Below are 22,209 nucleotides of genomic sequence, written 5' to 3'. Positions count from 1 at the left end.
TGTGCAATAGGGCAGTTAAAGTCTTCATCTCCATTCAGTCATTTTCCTCTTTCCAAAGTGTGTGATTTGTCAATGATCTGTCAGCAAATACCCTGAGATTTGTATTGTACTCCAAATAATTTCTTATGCACAAAATAGGTGTTGTCTATAGAGCAATCTCTTGGAGAGAAAGGTCATTTAGATAATCTGCTGTGTTAAAAATGAGTTTATTTTACCTATAGATGTCGCCCAGCAGGATAAGAGATTGATGTTTCAGCCAGTGGCTTTTGTCAAGCCACTTGATGTTAGCAAACATCTCGACAAAGGCCCCTGCCAAATTGTTGCTCTTCTGTCCCCGTGGATGACACCTGTGAGTAAAATAAACTCATTCTAATGGAATAGGTGGCCTCCATGCCCTCTTCTCCAAAAGACTGAGCTGCGGTGAATATTTATGGTTGGATTCAACATATTCCTAATCTAGAAGGATACCTTTCCTCACAAAATGGAGAACATGTTCATTTACTTTTTTATGCTGCAAAGAAGGAGAATGAAGAAGAAAAATTCTCTTAAATGGGTGTGCTAGAAATCACCAGTCTTTAACACTGCCTCATGTTAAAATAAATGTTTGTTTTATTGTGAAACTTACTACTTTTAAAGACAAAAAGAAGTGGGATGTTTATTGGCAGGGGTGGGGGGGGGGAACTTTCAAGAAAAGGATGTAGGAATGGCCCCAATTTGCATGCACATTTCCCTAGATAAGTTCATGTAGGAGGTAGATTTAGAAAAGCATGCCTGGTATAAATGCCAAGTGCTGGTTTTTGCTCATCAGCATAGAAGCAGAGAGGATTTCAGTAAGTCTGCTTTTTTACACACCTAATATGTTCAATGAGGAATCAAAAGAACTATAGTATATGCAGCCAAACCTTTCATTTTTTATAATGTCTCTAACAATGGTTCAAAAAAGACTTTCTGAAGATTTTTTTTCCTTTTCCAGAGCACAGATAGCCATGGCTAAATCCTATAGTCCATAGTCTTTACTCACATTCCTTGGTCCCATATATTTATTAGATTATTGGCTTTGACTCCCTCCCCCCAACCAATGTTAATCTTAACAATTATTAATTCCATTTTAAATTAACTTTTTAGTTTAAGGTTTTTAATTTTTCAAAGTAAAAACAGCATAACATTAATTGAGTTTTTTCATGATTGGGTTGAAGAATGGGTTTATTTATCAATTTTTCTTATTAATTGTATTTATTTTTTGTACCAATCCATAATGGGATACCATTGTGTTAAGTGCTGTATAAATTCCCGAGATCTTACGATTAAAATTGTAACAGGCCATGTTCTGGAGTGTAACACGTGATATCTTTGAACCAGCAAAATACTTCAATACATGCATGACTTTAGCCACAGGAGCTGATCTATACATCTCAATGGGACTGCTAATGTGCTTAAAATTAAGTAGATTTGTAAGAGCGTTGCTGGTCAGTTGAAATTGTTTGTTAGGCTAATATGAGGAAATAGAGGGGAAGGGTAACAGTAAGGAAATGCTACATAGCATAATTTTGTGAAATGCTGAGGGGTCTAAGTCATTATGTCTTTATCAAACAGCTGTCCAAGACTGTCACTCATCCTAATCATCACGGGTGGCTGTGACATTACCCAGGTTACAATCTGGACTGATGAACAGCTGTGTCCACCCCCATGTTGGAGAACTGAGGGCCTTTTACACTGCTTCACTACCGCTCCTGGTCTGCTTACACACAACCTCCAGTATGACAGGTTTCAGAGTAGCAGCCATGTTAGTCTGTATTCGCAAAAAGAAAAGGAGTACTTGTGGCACCTTAGAGACTAACAAATTTATTTGAGCATAAGCTTTCATGAGCTAAAGCTCACTTTATCGGATGCATTCAGTGGAAAATACAGTGGGGAGATTTATATACATAGAGAACATGAAATAATGGGTGTTACCATACACACTGTATATAAATCTCCCCACTAACCTTCAGTATGTAAGTTATTCCCGGTTATACTATATGAGTGTTGTAGCCAACCACTCATGAATTACACTGCAGAACAACACCAGCAAATTCCCAGAGCTGGCCTGTACAATACAGGCTCATATAAAGTCTATCATTTTATTAATAGAAAATGATATCCACAAATCCTGTTATCCCAAATAGAGTTTCCCAAATACTTCAATCCAAACACACTAGTCTAGATAAAACAAGTTTATTAACTACAAAAGATAGATTTTAAGTGACTGTAAGTAACGAGGCATAAAAGTCAGAGCTGGTTACAAGAAAATAAAAGTAAAATGCAACTAGTACCTAACTTAATAGGCTAAGTAAATTCAAAGCAAAGGTGTCTCTCATCACATGTTCCAGCAGTCTTACTGGTTGAATTCCTTTCAATCAGGATCCCTCCCCCAGTTCAAAGCTGTTTTCTTTGTTCTTCAAGTATTGTGGATGCCATGGGTACAGAGAAAGAGGGGAATCATTTGGGATGTTTGCTCCCCCATCTTATTGCTCTTTCTCTTCTCCAGCTGAGGTTCAGGAGACAGAAAATCTTGTGGTTGGGAACCCCCAAACTGTTTCTTTGTCAATATGTAGATTTTCACCCACATCCTCTTTCCTGGTCATGTTGATTTTTCTGACACCTGGCTGAGGTTTTGGCTGGCTTTTTGTCTCCAGGGAACTGGTTTGTGGCTGTTCCCCACAGAATTGGAGCATATTTAGTAATACCATACAGAGGAATCCCACATGCAGTGTTGCCACACACATTTTACCAGGACAATAATGATCATAAAGTTATGAGTTTTCAGCTGATACCTCACAAGGCATATTTTGTGCAAAATTTATCATAATCCTGTAAAAGGGGTGAACATAGGGGTACAGACTGTCACAGTGGCTCATTTTTTTTAGATGTGTTAAAAGATGTGTGTAGAAGTGGCTAAATTTTTTTAAATTAAACTTTCATTTTTTCATTCCTTACCTGAGGATCTGACCCCTAATTTCTTGGTGGCTCAGTTGCACTTAAAAAAGTGTGTATGTGTAAAATATTTTCCTTTCTCACATACGTTTGTAAAGTGCTCAGATACTATGGTAATGGAGGCCATAACAGTACCAGATTTATAAGATTTGGCTCTTGGTGCTTTCAAAACCAGGAACTAAATTCTAATCTCAGACATTTGATGTGAATCACCAGGATCCTGAGAAGAATCCATAGATACAAAAGTCAACCCAATAGAGAAGTTTTGAGGTGTAAAGGGTTATAAATCTAGAAACTGAGAATGTAGGCCACAAGGAGTAAGTAAAGGATGGTGGACTCTATCCTGGGAAGCAGTGACTGAAAAAGCTTTGGGGGCATGGTGGATAATCATCTGAATGTGAGCTCCCACTGTGTGCCAAAGGACTAATGCAATCCTTGGATGTATAAATGGAGGAATCTCAGGTAGGAGTGAGAGCTTATACTACCTCTGTATTTTTCAGTGATGCAACAACTAAATACTGTGTCCCAGAGATGACTCGTACCAACTGATACTGGTGGGGCACAATTTGAGGATAGGGGTGGGGGCACGTGACCATCCCATGTGTTGCCTTTGGGAGGAACCTTCTAGCCCCATCTCCCTAGGCTAGGGCAACCAATCTGCTGGCTCCTGGGGAGGCCGGGGCCACAGGAGCAGGGACCACATGCCTGGGGCCAGGCTGGGCAGGCCACAGCCTGGGGAGACTCTCAGCATCACAGTGTCTCTACATACTTCTTGCACCCTCACTGATGATTCAGCAGGGGGAGGGGCATGGACAATGCCCATAAATCAGGCCAAACAGAGGGATCCTGTTCCCAGTGCCTTCCCCAGCCTGGGCCCAGCCTGGGGACAATGTGCTGTCTTGGCCGGAATTACCTGGGGGCGGGGGTCCTGTCCTTATCCCGCTGTGCCTCCCCTCACCCCAGCACATTTGTGGCTCACTCAGCTCCAGCTTGCTTGGCCCCCGTTCTTGACAGCTGGGCCCGGACCACCGCCACCTCAGCAGCCAGGCCCGGGTGGGGAGCTGAGGGGGTGGGACAGAGCCACTTCTCACGCCGGGTGAGGGTGGCTGCTCAGGGTCACTGCCTCTATGCACTGCTGCAGCGGCTGCCTGTGAGGGCCTGCCTGGGGAGGTGGTGGTGGTCCGGGCCCAGCTGTCAAGAACGGGGGCCAAGCAAGCTGGAGCCCTCCTCCTCCTCAGCACATTTCCAACTCGCTCCACCCCATTCCCTAGCAGCTGGGCCTGTGCAGGGAGCAGAGCGGGTGGCCCACCACTGCCGCCCCACCTGGGCTCTCTCAGGCAGCCACCATGCTGCAAGGAGGCAACGACCCTGCACAGAGTCAGCCAGAGTGAGAAGCGGCTCCATCCCACCCCCTCCACTCCCTGCTCGGGCTCACCGGTGGGGGAGGAACCGAGCAAGCTGGAAGTGCCGGTGTGGAGGCACAGCAGGCAGCTTGGCACTCACAGAAATCTGGTTGGGGCACTTGACCCCGCATTTCCCTCCCATGCATTGCCTCTGCTGTGTCCAGTTCTGATGTCCACACTTCCAAGGAAAAATTTGATAAGCTGGAAAGAGAAGAGAAGAGCCATGAGAATGATTATAGGACTGGGAAAAAATATCTTATGGTGAGAAGCTCCAGGAGAGCAATCTATTTAGTTTATCAAAGAGAAGGTGAGAGGGTGATTTGATCACAGTCAAGTACGTAAATGGGGGACACGAATTTGATGATAAATGGCTCTTCAGTCTAGCAAACAAAGATATAATATTGAATGTCTGGAAGTTGAAACAAATTCAGAGAAGAAATAAGGCAAACGTTTTAAACAGTGAGGATAATTAAACATTGAAACAATTTACCAAGAGTTGTGGTGGAGATTTTTTTTTTATCAATGGACATTTTTAAATCCATATTGAGTGTTTTCCTAACAAAGATCCTCTAGTTCAACTACAGGTATTGGTCTTGAAACAGGAATGAATAGTCTCATGGCACAATGGTCCCTTGTGTCTTTAAAATCTGTGAATCTGAAAATGGTGCCTTAGAAGCCATAACTTGGCCTAACCTTATACTTCTCCTCAGACATTGAAAACTAAGGCTGAATAAAGAAAATAGTGTAAAGAGGAGGGGTAAAAGAGAAAAAGGAAAGTCACTCATTCATTCAAGCCTCTTCTGTTTCTGAAATATATAAATAATCCGAAAGGAATAACTCAGGATCACTTTGTTAAATGAAAAACATATCTTAATTATTTTATTAAGCAAAGTTATAATGATGAAAGGTCAAAGTAATTAAGTATTATCTTTATTCTCAGTATGAGTTACCCATCCAGACAATAAGAGCTGAACTGTATGCAGCCTTCCTCTCCCAGCCCCCATTGTTAGAAATAAGGAAATTAGGCTGTTGTTTTGAATAAAAAGGAGTAACTGACATGCTCTGCGTGATTAAAGATACTGATTTAAGCATCTGGCTGCAAACAGAATTCAGCAGAATGCCAAGATATGTCATAGAGTATGACCTTATTTAGTTCAAAAACCTGAGGGCCTCATTCAGGTCTAGTCACAGTTGCCAACTTTCACACAGTAAATAAGCACCCCGACTTTCACAATTAGCCAAAAATCAAGCTAATCCCATTTCAAAACAAGGCCAAAACAAGCCAATCCCTAAGAACCCCAACACTCTGTGACTAGATTCCCCCGGTATGCAGTCTGGGACTGTGGTGGGCCCGCTGGGCACCCCAGACTATCTCCCCCTCTTGTCTCTGCTTGGCCCTTGCACCCCTTTTACCCCCCTTGCCCCTGCTTACCAGGAGCTGATTAAAAAAAAAAGAAGCAACAAGCTACAAGCCAAACAAACAAGTTACAAGCCAAAAACTAGCCAACAAGCAACTCACAAGCCAATTAAGTAAAAAAGAAGCCCAAATTTCACGTTTTTTCCATGGGCTTGCCATGTCTGGGTCTAGTAGTATCTTACTTTGCTAACAGCCCCAGGATTAAGATCTGATTCTGCACTGTCAGAGTGGCAAAATCTGAATAATTAGGAATTGTGGGATTTTTTGTAGACTGGAAAATCAAGAGTGGTGGCTTTGATGCAGGGAGCAGTCCTGTAGTACGTTCCAAACACATGATGCAGCCTGAATCCTGTGGTCTATACCGTGGGAAGCACTGAAAAGGTTTCTGCATCAAGGACTCAGTAGGATAAGAGCTGGGCAAATATTTTTCAGATGAAACTTTTTTTTGCCAAAAGGTTAAAAAAAAGCCTCAAAAACTGAATATTTTGTTTCAGGTCAGACAACACATTTAGTTTGACCTGAAATAAACAAATTTCAGCTTCTTTGGTATCAGCCTTAATATTGGTGGTACAGCTGACAGGCTGAAGTTCAGTGACCTAGTTGCCTTGAAATCTGACCAAGTGATTTCAGAAAAGAAAATCTCTTTCTATCTCTCCTTTCTTCTTCATGTTCCCTTCCTTACTTTTAAAAGGCTCGCTCCTGCTCCTATTAAGTCTGTCAAAATTCTACTTAGCTAAACAGTAATATGGCTGCAAGAACTGGAGATCTATTAAAATGTTAGGTAGAAATCTAGATGCCTTTGAAAATACATGCCCATAAAAGATTCTGCGCTTTGGATGGAGAGATGTTATCACCGAGAAATTACCAACCAGAAGCAATTCTCCACTGGAATTAGAAGAAAATCCTGGACATATTTGCACCATGTTCTTGGATGCCAGCACACAGACTCCCGCATGAAGCTGTCAAGTAGAAACCAACTGGTCTGAGGAAATGAGGATGCCCTCGAGAAACCTTAACAAGAACCCTTATCCGGGAGGACAGAACCCTCAGTCTCAACACCATAGAGCAAACGAAGCAGCGGGCTAATGACTGAAAGGGATGGTAGAGAAAGGGAAGTAGAGAAAGGGTACTGAAAGGGATGGTAGTTTCTGCCCTGTGTGCCGACATTGGTGTGAGAAGAATATGATGGTAATAATAATTAATAAAATAAGGTACTTAATAATCTTGGCTGGTTATATGAGAGATGGTTATTTCTTTGCTCACACATTCAGCACTGACGTCTAGCTAAGTTCCCTGTAAGCTGCATGGCCATGCATCAGGCTATCAAGGGCCACACAGGTGGGAGAGGTGCCCCTCCCCCAGTCCCCCTGGAGCTGACGGGTAGAGAAGCCTCTCCACCGGCCTGGCCCGGCCCAGCCCCACCAGAGCTGCTGGGGAGAGGAGCCCCTCCCCCGGCCCAGCCCAGGCCTGCTGGAACTGCTGTGGCCAGGGAGAGGAGCTTCTCACCTGGCCCTGAGCTGCTGCAGCGAGAGAGGACTGGGGGGAGTCCTCTCTCCCTGCCACAGCTCTGGAGCAGCCTGCACCCAAAACCCTTCATCCCTGGCCCCACCCCAGAGCCTGCACTCCCCCGCACGCCAACCCTCTGCCCTAGCCCTGAGCCCCCTCCCACACTCCGAACCCTTGGCCTCACCCCCACCACACATCACCTCCATATTGGTGCACATAACAAAATTCACTCCACACATGTAAAAAATTAGAGGGAACATTAGAGGTAAGTGGAGTTTTGAAGTGACTTGCTCACAAGCAAATACTGAGTCAATACTGGAACCATGAGTTCCAACTCCCAATTCCTTTGCACTAACCATTAGATAAGGTTCCCTTTCTTCCACGGGAATTTGTGGAGGGCTCATCATTTGATATTTTTAAAAAGATAGTCTGGACAAAATATACTTTAAAGAATAATCTTTCCCAAGAGGATCTGATACCTTTAATATAGGTATTTTCCTTCTCAAAGTGTTATGAGTCAGATTAATTGGTACTGATTAATTTTCAGTTTGGGGACTGTAAAGATAGTGTCAGAAAAGGGTTTTGGTAATAACAGTGATTCCACTGGATCTGTCAGGTAATTAACATAAAATGGAGAGATTTGTCTGAGCTGTAAAATCTTAGCTTGAACCTTCTTCTCCCTCCCCATCCAAACCAAATTTGGGAATGAAATCATGACCCACTGAATTCAAATGGGAGTTTTGCCATGGGACCAGGATTTCATCTTCAAACAGTTTGGATCTGGGATTTTTGTTTGGGCCATTATAGATATTGGGCCAAGTGTGAAATCTGGATCCAAACAGCCATGTTTAGATCTCAGGTCTTGGGACAGGGTCATCTCTAATGGGAACTTCAGAAACTGGAATATTGAGTGACATCTTGGGGAAGATCTTCAACTGACTTCACTGGAACTAAACTGATTTACAATAGAGGAAGATCTGATCTGTTGTATCCATGTATACAGTACAATTCTGACAATGATTGTAACATGATTGTATCTCATTTTACATATCATGCTGCTTTCAACTAGGATCTTTTGCCAGAAAGCCACTTGCTACTTATTTGCTATTCTAATCAAACATCTTGTCTTGTTTAAGGATAAATATGCAAGTGCTGTATGACACATTTAATTGATGTCATGCAATTATATTTTTGTGACTGCTTTGAAATAACATCTGTCTGCCCCCTCTGGGTCCCTGTAGGAAATTCTGGTGAATATGATCATCTCAGTGAGTCTTTCCTGGACATGGTTTAAATATTGATCCAGTTTTGATTCTAAAGTTAATGTGTACTAATGATGTCCCCAATGCCATACATTTAAATTAACACCTGGAGCTAACAGCCTGGAAGTAACCTCAGTTGCTTTCAATTATTGCCTTAATTGCCCTGACAAATCTGTTGCTAACATATTTAACATGTCCTTTTTGATTCATACTGAACCTGTATGTTCTTTAACTAAAAAAAAGTATCATCCAGAGTTGGGTGATTGTATGTAAAGCATTTTCCAGGTGACTTCTATTGTGTTCAACTCATATAAAGCATAAAGCTAAGAGTTTCAAAAGTGACTAATGATTTTAGGTGGCCAACTTGAGATACCTTAAAAGGGTCTGATTTTCAGAAGGCAGGTGCTTAGCACCTTCTGAAAGTCAGGCCCCATTAAAGAGTGTGAAGTTGGGCATCCAAAATCACTGGTCACTTTTGAAACTCTTGGCCTATGTTACTTGGAGATTTTTTAGAATATAAGAAAATTTAATCTACAGGCACAATTCAACTTAGAATTTCGCAATAATAATAATACAAATTCTTGGTAGTGATACAGGGCTAGATTGTGCCACCCTTTCTCACACAGTGGCTCCTCACACCATGAATAGTCCCAGTTTCTTCAACAGTAAAAAAAAACATGTAAACGTTCACAAAACTAACATTGCTAGGCCCTGATATTTAATATTTCAGTGCAATGTACCTCTGACCACAACACTGATCAATCCATTTGTTCACCTAAAGCTAGCGTCCTCTTAAGGAAGAGAGAAAGGATGGTCCTGTGATTGACACTGGCCTGGAGCACAGGAGATCTGAATTCAGTTTCCAGCTCTGTCACAGGCTATCTGTATGACATAGGGCAACTCACCTAAGCTATATTAGCTTAATCACTTAACCGTTCTCTGCCTCAGTTTCCCCAAATGGATACAGTAATTCTTACTAGATGGAAGACAAGTTTTCTTGTGATCAAGAGTGCTGGAGTAGTAGAGCACTTCTAAAGAACACGGTTCAGGAAAACATCAAGGAGGATGGAGAAACACCTTGTTTAGAACAGCACATAAGCCTGCGTTACATTTCAGTGCCCCTTGTGACAGATGAGGTGCTTTCAGTCCTAGAAAGGGTGGCTAGTGAGAAAATCCACCCCTAAATTACTCCATAGGGATAAGGTATCTTAGATGCTGCTACAAAGGTCTGCTGCTAAACTGGGAATGAAAGAAAAGACTAACAAAACTGAACTGAGAAGTTAGAAAACCCAGACAGTCCTCCATGCTTGATACTGAGGGCATCTGCAGACACTACACCAGTTTACACCTGCTAAACCAAACCCAGACTCCCAACCACAAATAACCATCCTGGAAAGAAGTTAGTATACTTCTTACTAGAGCTGATCAAATAGTTAAATTCATTGGTTTGTGTCTTCATGAATAAAAGTACTGACTGCTGCGATGGGAGGTTTACCGTTTGCTCAGATTCAAGAATCATATTATTCATTATTCACAAACATTTGGATAAATGCTTGTTGAGTAGTACCTTACTCTGTGAAACTCATTGTCTTCAACTGGTCCACATGCAGATTAAGGTGCTACTCAACAGGAGTAAAGGTGGCATAATGTAAGCACTGCTGTCAAGGTTCCTCCCCCACTCTGAACTCTAGGGTACAGATGTGGGGACCTGCATGAAAAACCTCCTAAGCTTATCTTTACCAGCTTAGGTCAAAACTTCCCCCAAGGTACAAAATATTCCACCCGTTGTCCTTGGACCGGCCGCTACCACCACCAAACTAATACTGGTTACTGGGGAAGAGCTGTTTGGACGCGTCTTTCCCCCCAAAATACTTCCCAAAACCTTGCACCCCACTTCCTGGACAAGGTTTGGTAAAAAGCCTCACCAATTTGCCTAGGTGACTACAGACCCAGACCCTTGGATCTTAAGAACAATGAACAATCTTCCCAACACTTGCACCCCCCCTTTCCTGGGAAATGTTGGATAAAAAGCCTCACCAATTTGCATAGGTGACCACAGACCCAAACCCTTGGATCTGAGAACAATGAAAAAGCATTCAGTTTTCTTACCAGAAGACTTTTAATAAAAATAGAAGTAAATAGAAATGAAGAAATCCCCCCTGTAAAATCAGGATGGTAGATATCTTACAGGGTAATTAGATTCAAAAACATAGAGAACCCCTCTAGGCAAAACCTTAAGTTACAAAAAAGATAGACAGAAATAGTTATTCTATTCAGCACAGTTCTTTTCTCAGCCATTTAAAGAAATCAGAATCTAACATGTACCTAGCTAGATTACTTACTAAAAGTTCTAAGACTCCATTCCTGGTCTATCCCCGACAAAGACCAGCATATAGACAGACACACAGACCCTTTATTTTTCTCCCTCCTCCCAGCTTTTGAAAGTATCTTGTCTCCTCATTGATCATTTTGGTCAGGTGCCAGCGAGGTTACCTTTAGCTTCTTAACCCTTTACAGGTGAGAGGAGCTTTCCCCTGGCCAGGAGGGATTTCAAAGGGGTTTACCCTTCCCTTTATATTTATGACAACTACTGTCTTGCATCAAAGTGCCAAATACTAACAAGTTTCACATCATCTCTGTGAGGTAGGTATGCTATTTGAACAGGTCAGAATTCTCTTTTCCAGTAATATTTGGTATGAATTTGGCCCCTCTTTTTGGTTAACACATTGTTTTCAAACCCTTCCTGATTTCCATAAATTCATTAATCAGTTCTTAACTTTCCACCTAATAGTTTTAACTGGTAATTTTCATTGTCTGGATTGATTGCTTTGACTATTTCACATTCATTATTCAGGTTTATGATTGGTCAGTTATGTCACATTCTACTGATTCTTCACCCTGATTGGAAGACTGGAACTTCTCAAACAGGAGAATAAATGAGAAATTAATTTCTAGGCCATACTTTTGGATACTTGTGCAAACACTTACAAAACTTTCAAGCTTGTGAACATTTCATGATTGCCCAGTGGTCATCCAAATATTTGTGAGGTGGGGAGAAGGGAGAGAGGGCAAGGAATGAGCAGAAGAATAGGGAGCTTGTAGTGAGACTTGTCAGACTTTGTTTTGATCCTAACGACATTTTTATAATAATGGTATTGAATTTCTCAATACCTGGAAAGAGACCCTTGATCTTATGGTATGGGATATACAATTAGAAATCTTACCCACTCAGCTTGTGACAGTGTCTATCAAGCCTTCTATGCCTCCTGCTGAAGTCATCAGTGCTCTGATGCTTCCCTCCCAAGACAAATCCACTCAGACTGGGTGACGAACAAGACAGTTCTCCAGAGGCCTATATGGACCAGGAGGAAATACTGACCAATCGAGGACCATCATGCCAGTTAAGAAGGCTTGCCCGCCTTTGCTCAGGGACAAAGCTGGGTGAGACTGGGACAGAGGAGTTGCTCCTCAGGGCTAACCCAGGCCTGGGCCTTGCCCGAAGAACTGCAACTAAGTGCATTTGAAGGGGTTTTCTCCCCTTTGTATAAAGGTGCAGACAACTAAATCCTGAGTTGCTACTTTGTTACTCGATTGTTTGACACCAAGCTTACAGCACAGGTTATCCTGCCCCAAGCAGGCTGCCAAACCTTGCAGACTCAGGCAGGGAATGCCTGCAGTACCACTCGTGGCCCTGAAGGGGGTACTGAAGAGCAGCACTGCCTACCACACTAATATTTACCCTTTCACATAGAATAAGATCACAGGCTGTGGCTTCAGCTGAGAGAGCTGTACTCATGTAATTTAAAAATATATATATATATTTAAAAATATATATAATTAATTGTATTCTGAGAGTTGATGTAACTGATATTTTCTATGAACAGTATTGCAGGATAGAGCCCCAGGTGAATAAATGGAGAAGCAGAAGTGTATGGGAAAATGGGGGAAGGACATGAAAATAGCAGAGACAGGATCATTTGTATAGGGTGCAGTGGTGTTGTAATCGTGGTTGCCAGCCAAATCATTGCCAGATAATAGGGGTTGTAGTCATCACAGCAAAGATAGTCTGTAAGAAGAGAGTTCAAAGGGAAAAGGTGCGGCAACACGCACCAGATGGGTGTGATTTTTGGCCCATGTGACCCCGCTGGAGCACATTTCTAAAGTTCCCTTGTGAATGTTAACGTAGTACTGCTTGAAACAGGACTAGAGTGTTGTGCACTAGCAGTTCGCATGTAGCATGTAGCGTGCCTACAGGGTCCACATGGGTCACTTAGTGCATGACATATTGATGCAGGTTCAAATTCACATCCCTGTGGTGAACATTGCCACACCATAGAGACAAGCTGGGAGGTGGTGGCTTTGTCAAGGGAGATCTGCACAAACATAAGGGGCAGCACAGGAGAAAGCATGAATGTGCCTGTGGGGGGGAAACGCTGTTTACATTCTCAGTGTCCCCATCCTTTCTAATTCAGAGACCCGAGGTGTGGGTTCATGAGACCTAGACGGGGGAATTAATTTAGCCCAAAATATATTTTATTTAACTTGCCTGTTTAAATAGCAAAGCATTCTTCATGTGGCTATTTTATCAATATCCTAGTTTTACATAATTCAACTTTCCTTTTTCTTTTGTGTATTTTTATATGTCAAATACTTTATTTTATTTTTAATTTTTTTGCTTTTGCGAAATATAGAATCATATTGACTGAAAAAAATTAATGGATGCTCTAAGCATAAACTCACGAAGTTATGCTGACTTCTGTTGTTGCTCATGGAAAATTACAGGTATTAAATTAACTATAGGCATTTACTGTAGTTGCTTAAATATAAGAGAAACATACTGAGAATTACACCGTGTGAAAAGAATCGTGTAACTGGGTGTCCTATTTGTTGAGACATTCATAACTACACTTAGGAAAATGTTTATTTGTCCTGCTTTTACTGAAATCACATGGGATGTATGCTACTGAAGTCAATTGGAACAAGATCAGATGTCCTTCTTTTTGCCCTTTCACTGAGGAGCCAAGACACATTTTTCATAAATGTAGTTCTGGGATCAACCAGAGAACAGGAATTTTTGAACTCTAGAGTAGAGCTGGATGCAATTGTTTGATCAGCTAATAAATTTTCCAAAAATATATTTGTAGGCCAACCAAAATTATTTTCGAGTGCGGGTAGATTTGGCTAATAGTTTCAGGCAAACTATAAAAGTGAGGTAAAAAAATCTAAAAAATAGAAACAGTTACTTTTGTCATTTTGAGAGTGAAATGTTTTGACATGTTGGTTTCCAAATGATGATGTTTTTTTAGAAATTTAGGTAGATTTGTTTTTAAAATGTATTTTAAAAGGATAAAAACACCAAAAAAGTTACTAAAGGAAAAATCAAAAAATGTCATTTGGGGTTGAGCAAAATACTTTGTTTGACCTGAAAAAGTTTTTGTTTGTTTTTTTGTTTTGTTCATAAGAGGCAAAAACAAAAAATCTATTTTAGTTTGAAACAAACCAAATCTTTTTTTTTTTCTGATTTTTTTTTTCTGTTTGGCCACTATGATGCTGTATGATTGAATATGACCATTTATATTATTGACATTACCTTTTTCGGCTATCCCTCAACGGGAGGATGATGTCTGCCAGAGGATTCATTGGTGGGTTTTTAAGTGGCCGAGGAGCCCAGTTCATGTTCTGTGGATTTTCCCACAGAAGTAATAGATGTGATCTTGGATGAGACATAGTTGTTGGCTGGAGTGTTGTGCCCTTTCATAGATTCATAGATACTAAGGTCAGAAGGGACCATTATGATCATCTAGTCCGACCTCCTGCACAACGCGGGCCACAGAATCTCACCCACCCACTCCTGCGAAAAACCTCTCACCTATGTCTGAGCTATTGAAGTCCTCAAGTCGCTTCACTATCTCTTGAGCACGTCTGTTATCCTCAAAGTGAGCTGTGGCTTGGTGCATGGTTTGGCGCCGCTGTGTTCTGTTCTGAACCAAGTCCTCCCAGTTTGCTGGGTTGATGCCTCTCTTTTTAAGGCAGTATCTATTTGAAGCACTTCCACTGCCCTCTGTGAGCCCTTCTTCCGTGACTTAACTGAGAGACGAGTACTTGCTTCGGGAGGTAAGTCTTTAGACATATGTACACAGTGGCCAGCCCAGCGGAATTGGTGTTCATGACCTGTGCTTCTATACTGCTGATGCTGGCTGCAGAGAGAATGCTGATGTTAGTGCATTGGTCTTCCCAGTTGATCCTGAGAATGCTCCTGAGGCAGTGCTGCTGGAACCACTCCAGCCACTTGAGATGTTGAAAGAAAAGGAGTACTTGTGGCACCTTACAAGTCCTCCTTTTCTTTTTATGGATACAGACTAACACGGCTGCTACTCTGAAACTTGAGATGTTGAGATATTCTTGACTGTTATAGTCAGAGCCTGAGATTACACTGACGTCCATATAACACGAGCCATGAGAGGTACAGATCACTGTTGGACAGACCACTGATTAGCAAGATCAATCATGCTCGCTCCACCACACTGCAAACACCCAAAGACTAAGCGGTACAACGTCAAAGCACTTCAAGACCAAACCAACTGTGAGACTTTCCAGTAACACCTGTCTGAGAAACTCTCTAACTTGCCTGACAACATAATTGATATTCAAGGTCACTGATATTACCACTGTTATATAATTACAACAAAGTATGTCATGTAAGGATCAATGGAAAAGTTATGATTTTGCTAAGTATGATTATCCTGTTTCTATGCATGTATCACCATTGTATCTAAAGTTATGAATATTGGCCATGAACTTGTATTGTATACATGTATTGTATTGTATTGTATTCCTGGGTAAAACCCACCAGATAAGATTTACATCAAGGCTAGACAGCTATATGCTGATAGCCCATTAAGGACACTTCACTCTAACAATGAGCCATAGAAAAAACTCATCTCACCCAGTAAGCTGTTCTGTGGATGCCTCAGCAAGAATAAGGGCAATGGCTGCCCTTGGGAGTCATCAAAGCATGTAAGGACATGTGATATGCTCATGTGACCCTGGACTTGATCTTGGGCTAGTAACTTTCCAGAAACTGAGACTGTAAGGTTTGTTTGATACAGTAAAATTCCATGCATCTGGCAGAGGATATAAAAGGACCCCTGAGATATCTCCATTTTGTCTTCATTTCCTGCTTCATTTCTCTGGACTGGATTTCTAAGAGAGCTCTAAACAAGGTCTCATGACCTCCAACCTGTTTGGGTAATTTCCAGAGCGACTTTTGCAAGCTAGCAGTTTATTCCATCACAGCTATGTTCCTGATCTATGAACACTAAAAAGTCACTTGCAGGTATATGATCTATTAACCATTTATAACTCTTCTTTTCTCTTTTTATTAAACCTTTAGTTTTTTAGTTACTAAAGGATTGGCATCAGCGTGATTATTGGGTAAGATCTAAGTTATATATTGACCTGGCTAAGTAGTTGATCTCTTGGGATTGAAAGGATCCTATATCTGATTAAATTCGTTTTCAGTAACTATTCATCATTAAGCCCAGTGTCTTGGTGGTGAGTCAAGGGCTGGGATGCCTAATGTGTTTTTGGCTTCTTATTTAACCAGTGTGGTGACACAGAATTTCACTTTTGATACTGGCTTGGTATAATTTAATGATAGAATAACCACCAGTTTGGGGTGAGTCTGCCCTATTTCTCAGGAGTCTGTCCTGAATTTGGTATCCTCAGCTGTGAGCCACTGAGGCACTAAACCTAAAAATCAATAATTCACTCAGCTCTACCGTAGATATGTGCAACAAGTCACAAAACATAAGGAAGTGTTGATCACTGGTATTGTACCAATACCCCCAACCCCTTCTCTGTGCTGGTCATAGGTGCTGATAGATGCCCTAAGGAGGCAAGCCTGCACCTATTTCTCTTCGGGTTGTGCATAGACTCCCTTTGCTTCTCTGGATCTGGAAGCTTCTGACGCAAAAACTGATTTTTTAGAGGAGATCTGCGGCCATTCATATAAAATAATACTAGGCAAGGGAATGGGTACAGCCTAAGGAACCAAACAGGGATGGGGGACAGAAGGGAATTCAACAGCAACAGTGAAACAGTAAAAAACAAAACAAAACAAAAAAAATCATACACCACCACAATAGGACAGTCCCTCCCCCCACCTTCCTCGATATGTCTAATCCCTCCAGTGATTCACATAAAGATGAGATGTGGTAGCCTGGTGAGCTACTGACCTGCTGAGTGGCTGCTCAGTCTGGCCCTCCAACCTGGCGGGGTGTGTCACTTGGCCTGGCCCTCCAGCCTGGCAGGGCACATTGCTACTTAGCTACTCAGCCTTCACCTGCCCTTGGAACACAAATGAGCCTTAGTCCAAAGTGCTCACCACCCGTCCCAGTCTAGCAGGGTCCATCATATCCCTGTTCTCTGGACTCACTCACACCTGCATTTAGAGCAACACAGTCCTTCCTTCCTTCCTTTCACTGAGGTCCGGCATACACCTCCTGCCAAGATGGCGCCTGCACCTCAGTCCTCTCAACTGTCCTGGAATCCTCTGGTTTCTTGGCACTCTAGGCCATTCTTCCTCCAGGACTTGGCTGCTTGCACCTAAGCACTGTCTGCTGGCTTGTTACACATGGTTTCACCAATAACAATAATCATAATTGATCTATCTGCAGTGTGGTTTTTCACTTATGTATTTCTACACTCTTTCATTGGTGGGTATGACAACACCGCAGCTGGGAGTGTGCCCCCCAGCCTGGGGAGACAGACAGGCACTAAAAATAACGATTGTGGATGTTGCAACATGGTCAGCAGCAGAGGCTACATTTACACTGCTACTTACGTTATGTCACCCAGGGGTATGAATAAGCCACCCACCAGAGCGATATAAGTTACACCGACCAAAGCGCCAGTGTGGACAGTGCTATGTCAGTGGGAAAGTTTTTCCTGTCGACATAAATACTTCTGCTTGTTGGAGATAGATTACTTAAGTTGACAGGAGAGCTCTTTCCCGTTGGCTTAGACCAGCTACACTAGAGAGCTTACAGTGGTGCAGATGCATTGGTGTAAGCTCTCTACTGTAGCCAGAGCCTGAGGCTAGCCACCAGATCCAGGTGGGCTTGTATTTGGGCACCTAGCCCATGCCACTTTCCCTGCCTCAACATCCACACTGGTACTTTTAGTGCACTAGCTTGAATAGAGCTAATACTTGTCTGGCTACCAGGCTGGGAGGTTTGCTGCCAGCCACTGTGTGGACATACCCTGGGTGGCCTAAATGGTGAACTTTCAAACATACATTGTTGTACCAGAAGTCAAGAAAAAAAAAATCAGGGACACGCTGACCCAGCTATCTGCATTCTCATGATTTGTAGTAACCCTGTAGTAACCCTGTCTAATCAGGCGCTGATTCACCCAAAGGAAAATTCTGGGAGTCTAATGAGGCAGGTCTGCTGCTGGTTTAAATAATGTGACTACAGAGTTAAACTAATACATAGAAAAGTGAGCGTGAGTAAGTGAAGAGTGGGGAATTTAATGCATAAATGGACAATGGAGAAGAGAGGTTTTCAGATCACAGACAAGGTTTTAAAATGTAGGTATCTAAAGCTAGGCTACTAAATCCATTTTTATTTTTAAGACACCTAAATAAGAGGCCGCATGAGAACTACAGACTGCTCATCACTTTTGAGTCACACTGGTATCCAAATATTATGTTTTGAGTCATCAGGTGGCACAGTTACATACAGTCTTACAAAAAGAACAGGAGGACTTGTGGCACCTTAGAGACTAACACATTTATTTGAGCATAAGCTTTCATGAGCTACAGCTCACTTCATCAGATGCATGTGTCCGATGAAGTGAGCTGTAGCTCACGAAAGCTTATGCTCAAATAAATGTGTTAGTCTCTAAGGTGCTACAAGTCCTCCTTTTCTTTTTGCAGATAGAGACTAACACGGCTGCTACTCTGAATACAGTCTTACAAGTTCTTTGTCTTGTGCTAGCAGTGAACAGTCTTTGAAGAAATGCTATATTGTTGTTTTGTGGTGTAATTATTTTTTTTGGAGGCGGGGCAGTTGTTGCAAGCAGTTGGAGAGTTTTCTGTTTTCCTTTCTCTGAGTCAATTCCTGGGGTAAAGTTACTTCCTGAGAACTGAGCATTGGTGTTTGAGATGAGATTTTTGAAAGAGGGGATTGCCTGCCTGCTGTTTGTAACCATCTCTGTTCAAAGACTGGAATACATAGTGTAAATAAACAAGTCATACTAAGAAAATACCCAGACTCCATTATTTCTCTTTCAATAGGAAACTGACTTGTGGGGCCCTGAAAGCTACTCCTGCACAGCAGAGGCAACACTATGAATTTTGGGTGGGATTTTCAAAAGTGCTTAAGTGACTTAGAAGCACAAATCCCATAGAGAGTCAATGGGACCTGTGCTCCTAAATCACATAGGGGCTTTTGAAAATCCCACCCTTAATCTAACTTTAGACACCCAGATTTAAAAATCTTTGCTTAGCAGGGAGAGTTAATGAACCAAGGAGAGGTAAGGACTTCAGATAAGAAGGTTTTTGCACTGAATGTTACAAGATCATGTGAAGGTTCAGAAAAGATGTTGATGCTAGATAAGAGGAGCAGAAGGAGTAAGAGGGAAGGTGTGCATGGCAGTCTGGAATGTCCAGGGATGTTTTAAAATACAAAAAGGGCCATTTTGAATTGGATTATGGAACATATGGGGAGCTAGTGGAAGTGGGAGGATGGAGGTGATGTGGTCAATCCTCTTTTGCAATGTAATAAATCAGGCTGCAGTTTAAATTGGATTAGATTCAAAGGCATGGGAACTGAATGATGCTGATGCAGTGAACAGGATAGCTTGTACTGTGCCCGCTGACTGTTCTGTACTTGTCCCCTGCATATAGGATTTTAGTCTGCAGGGCTGTCAATTCAGCAACTTATGAGCACTGAAATTCCCATAAAAACATAAATGAACAACTCCCTAGCAGCCTCTTACTGTAGCTTTCAGAGTCTCATCTCTTCTTACCCACAGCTTTTTAAAAAGTGTCAATAGCAATGAATTAAAAACAGTTATGATATTGATTAGCTCTCAGTTAATTCCCTTTGTCTCTAGCTCTAGTTTCTCATGCATTCTATAGTTAAAAATATTATTGTACCTAGTAGCTGTAATAAAAGTGTCAAAGTAAATCACATTATCCTGTCATTCTGAAGTATAAGCTGGTGATCTTGGTTTATTATTTCTTCTTTAGAATAATTAAATTACAATTAAACATAAAACCTCTCTAGTAATATTATGTGTGTTTTGAATATGTTGGAACTAGCATCTTGCTGTATTAATTTTTAACAGCCTTTGATTTCCGTCTTAGAATTGTCATGGTCATGTGTAATTGTTAAGGGTGGATGAACCATGCAGTTTAACTCCTCTGATATTCTGGGTCTATGCAAATGATCATAATCTTTTGGACCTAAATTCATAATAGTGACTAAACATCCCACAGAGTGTCTAGACTGAAATCTAGTAGCCTGAGCAGGACAGGACAAAGGAGAATCTTAAATAAATCCTTTTCAGAACATCTGGCATTATACTGGCAGCCACTGATCAATTCTATAGCAGCTTTGATTCAGGTATCTCAAAGTGCTTCACAACCATTAGTGAAATGAGCAGCAACATTAATATTTACCAAAGGACCAAAATGCTGCTAAATACCTATCTGATCTCTACAACATGTCAGGGAGTAAGACTACAGCTTCCTCTGAATAAATCCTAGATTGTATTCTACTATATCACTTTTACGATGTCAGATCTTCAGAACTGGAGAGGTATTTATTTGGGGAGATAACTAATGTATACAACTATGGTGCTATGTAAATAACAAGTATGTGTGTCCTGCAAATCCCCATGTGTTTTGAGCACCATATTGGGTCAGTGCAGAAGACACAGCTCACAGGGAGAGGCTGAACTCTTCCACCACCAGTGATAAGTGAATGACAACCTATGATGGACTAATTAAAGACAGTCTGGAATGACTAGCATTCACTATTTATATATATGTATATTTAATTCTATGCCACAGTGGAATTCAGAGCATAGAGACAACAGTGTTATTTTTGGCTGTAAGATTCACTTTGGTAACCTATTCCAGAATGTCATTGAACCATTGGTTTCATACATTATAAAAATGGGTATACAATACAGATACATTGATCAGTTCAGCTGATATTGCTGCCTGTAGGTGTTGTCTTACTGAAATTGTAAACTGTAAATAGGAGTTATGATACCCAAGCAGGTGCAGCCATTTATAATATGGCCATAGGCAGATGGAAACTTACATTATAACTTGTCGAAATGGGTTGGATTCAGAGAGAAACAATGGATGGTTATTTGAGGATAGATGGTAGAACATAGAAGAAAGACACAAAATTAATCTAAAATGAAATCAAGCAAGAATAAAAACACAGACACAGGAGGAATATGTCGTAAAGAACAAAGAGGCCAAAAAGTCCTAAGACAGACAAATGAGATTTTATAGACAAAAATGCAACAGATGTGCGGACAGCTGCAGCCTAAAATGGCATAAAGGCAATGTACACTATCATTAGACAGTTGTTAGGAAGAAAAACAAATAAAAACCAGCTGGTTCAAGACAATGACGGCAACCTAACAACAGAGATAACAGAATATATGGAAGTAGTGCTTTAATCAGCTACTGAATGGCATGCCAATGACCAATCCCCTGGATATAGAGGAAGAAGATCTGAACATTGAACTGGGACCTATCACTAGAAGCAGAGAAGGCAGTCAATCAGTTAAAAAGTGGAAAGGCATCTGGCCTGGAAAATATCTCAACCGCGGTCCTTAAGGCACACTTGAAGAAAACAGTAGGCATTTTGATAGGTCTCTTACAAAAGATATGGGAAAAAGAAAAATACCAGACAAGTGGGGAAAGGGTCATATAATGAAGCTGCCAAAGACTTGAGTCCATGCAAAAACTTGAGGGACGTTCAATTGCTGTCTATCCCAAGTAAGTATTTATGTGCATTATTCTAAACAGAATAAGGAATAGAGTAGATCAATGGTTACAACAAGAACAGGTAGGGTACAGACAGGAGAAATTATGTATAGCGCAAATAGTAATTCTGCATATCATCATAAATTGTTGAATGGTGGTCACGACTTTATAAAATTCATGTAGATTTCCAAAAAGCCTATGATACAGTGGATAAAACAGTTCTATGGAAGTTGGTATATTACTAGGGAATCCCTCAAAAAATTGTGAACATCAGTCAGAGTTTACATGGAAATATGACATGCAAGTAATACATAATAGTGAACTGACACAGCCATTTGCAGTTATTACTGGCATCATAGATTCTAATGCCAGAATGGACCATTGTAATCATCTAGTCTGACCTCATGTATAACACAGGCCATAGAACATCCCCAAAATAATTCCTAGAGTGTATCTTTTAGAAAAACATCCAATCTTGATTTAAAAATTGTTGTCGAATCCACCACAGCTCTTGGTAGATTGTCCCAATACTTAATTACACTCAGAGTTAAAAATTTATGCCTTAGTTCCAGTCTGAATTTGTCTTGCTTCAACTTCCAGCCATTGGATTATGTTATACTTTTCTCTGCT

The sequence above is a fragment of the Eretmochelys imbricata genome, chromosome 1 (assembly GCF_965152235.1).
Source record: "Eretmochelys imbricata isolate rEreImb1 chromosome 1, rEreImb1.hap1, whole genome shotgun sequence".
NCBI classification, from domain to species: domain Eukaryota; kingdom Metazoa; phylum Chordata; order Testudines; family Cheloniidae; genus Eretmochelys; species Eretmochelys imbricata.
This window is presented reverse-complemented; position numbering follows the sequence as displayed.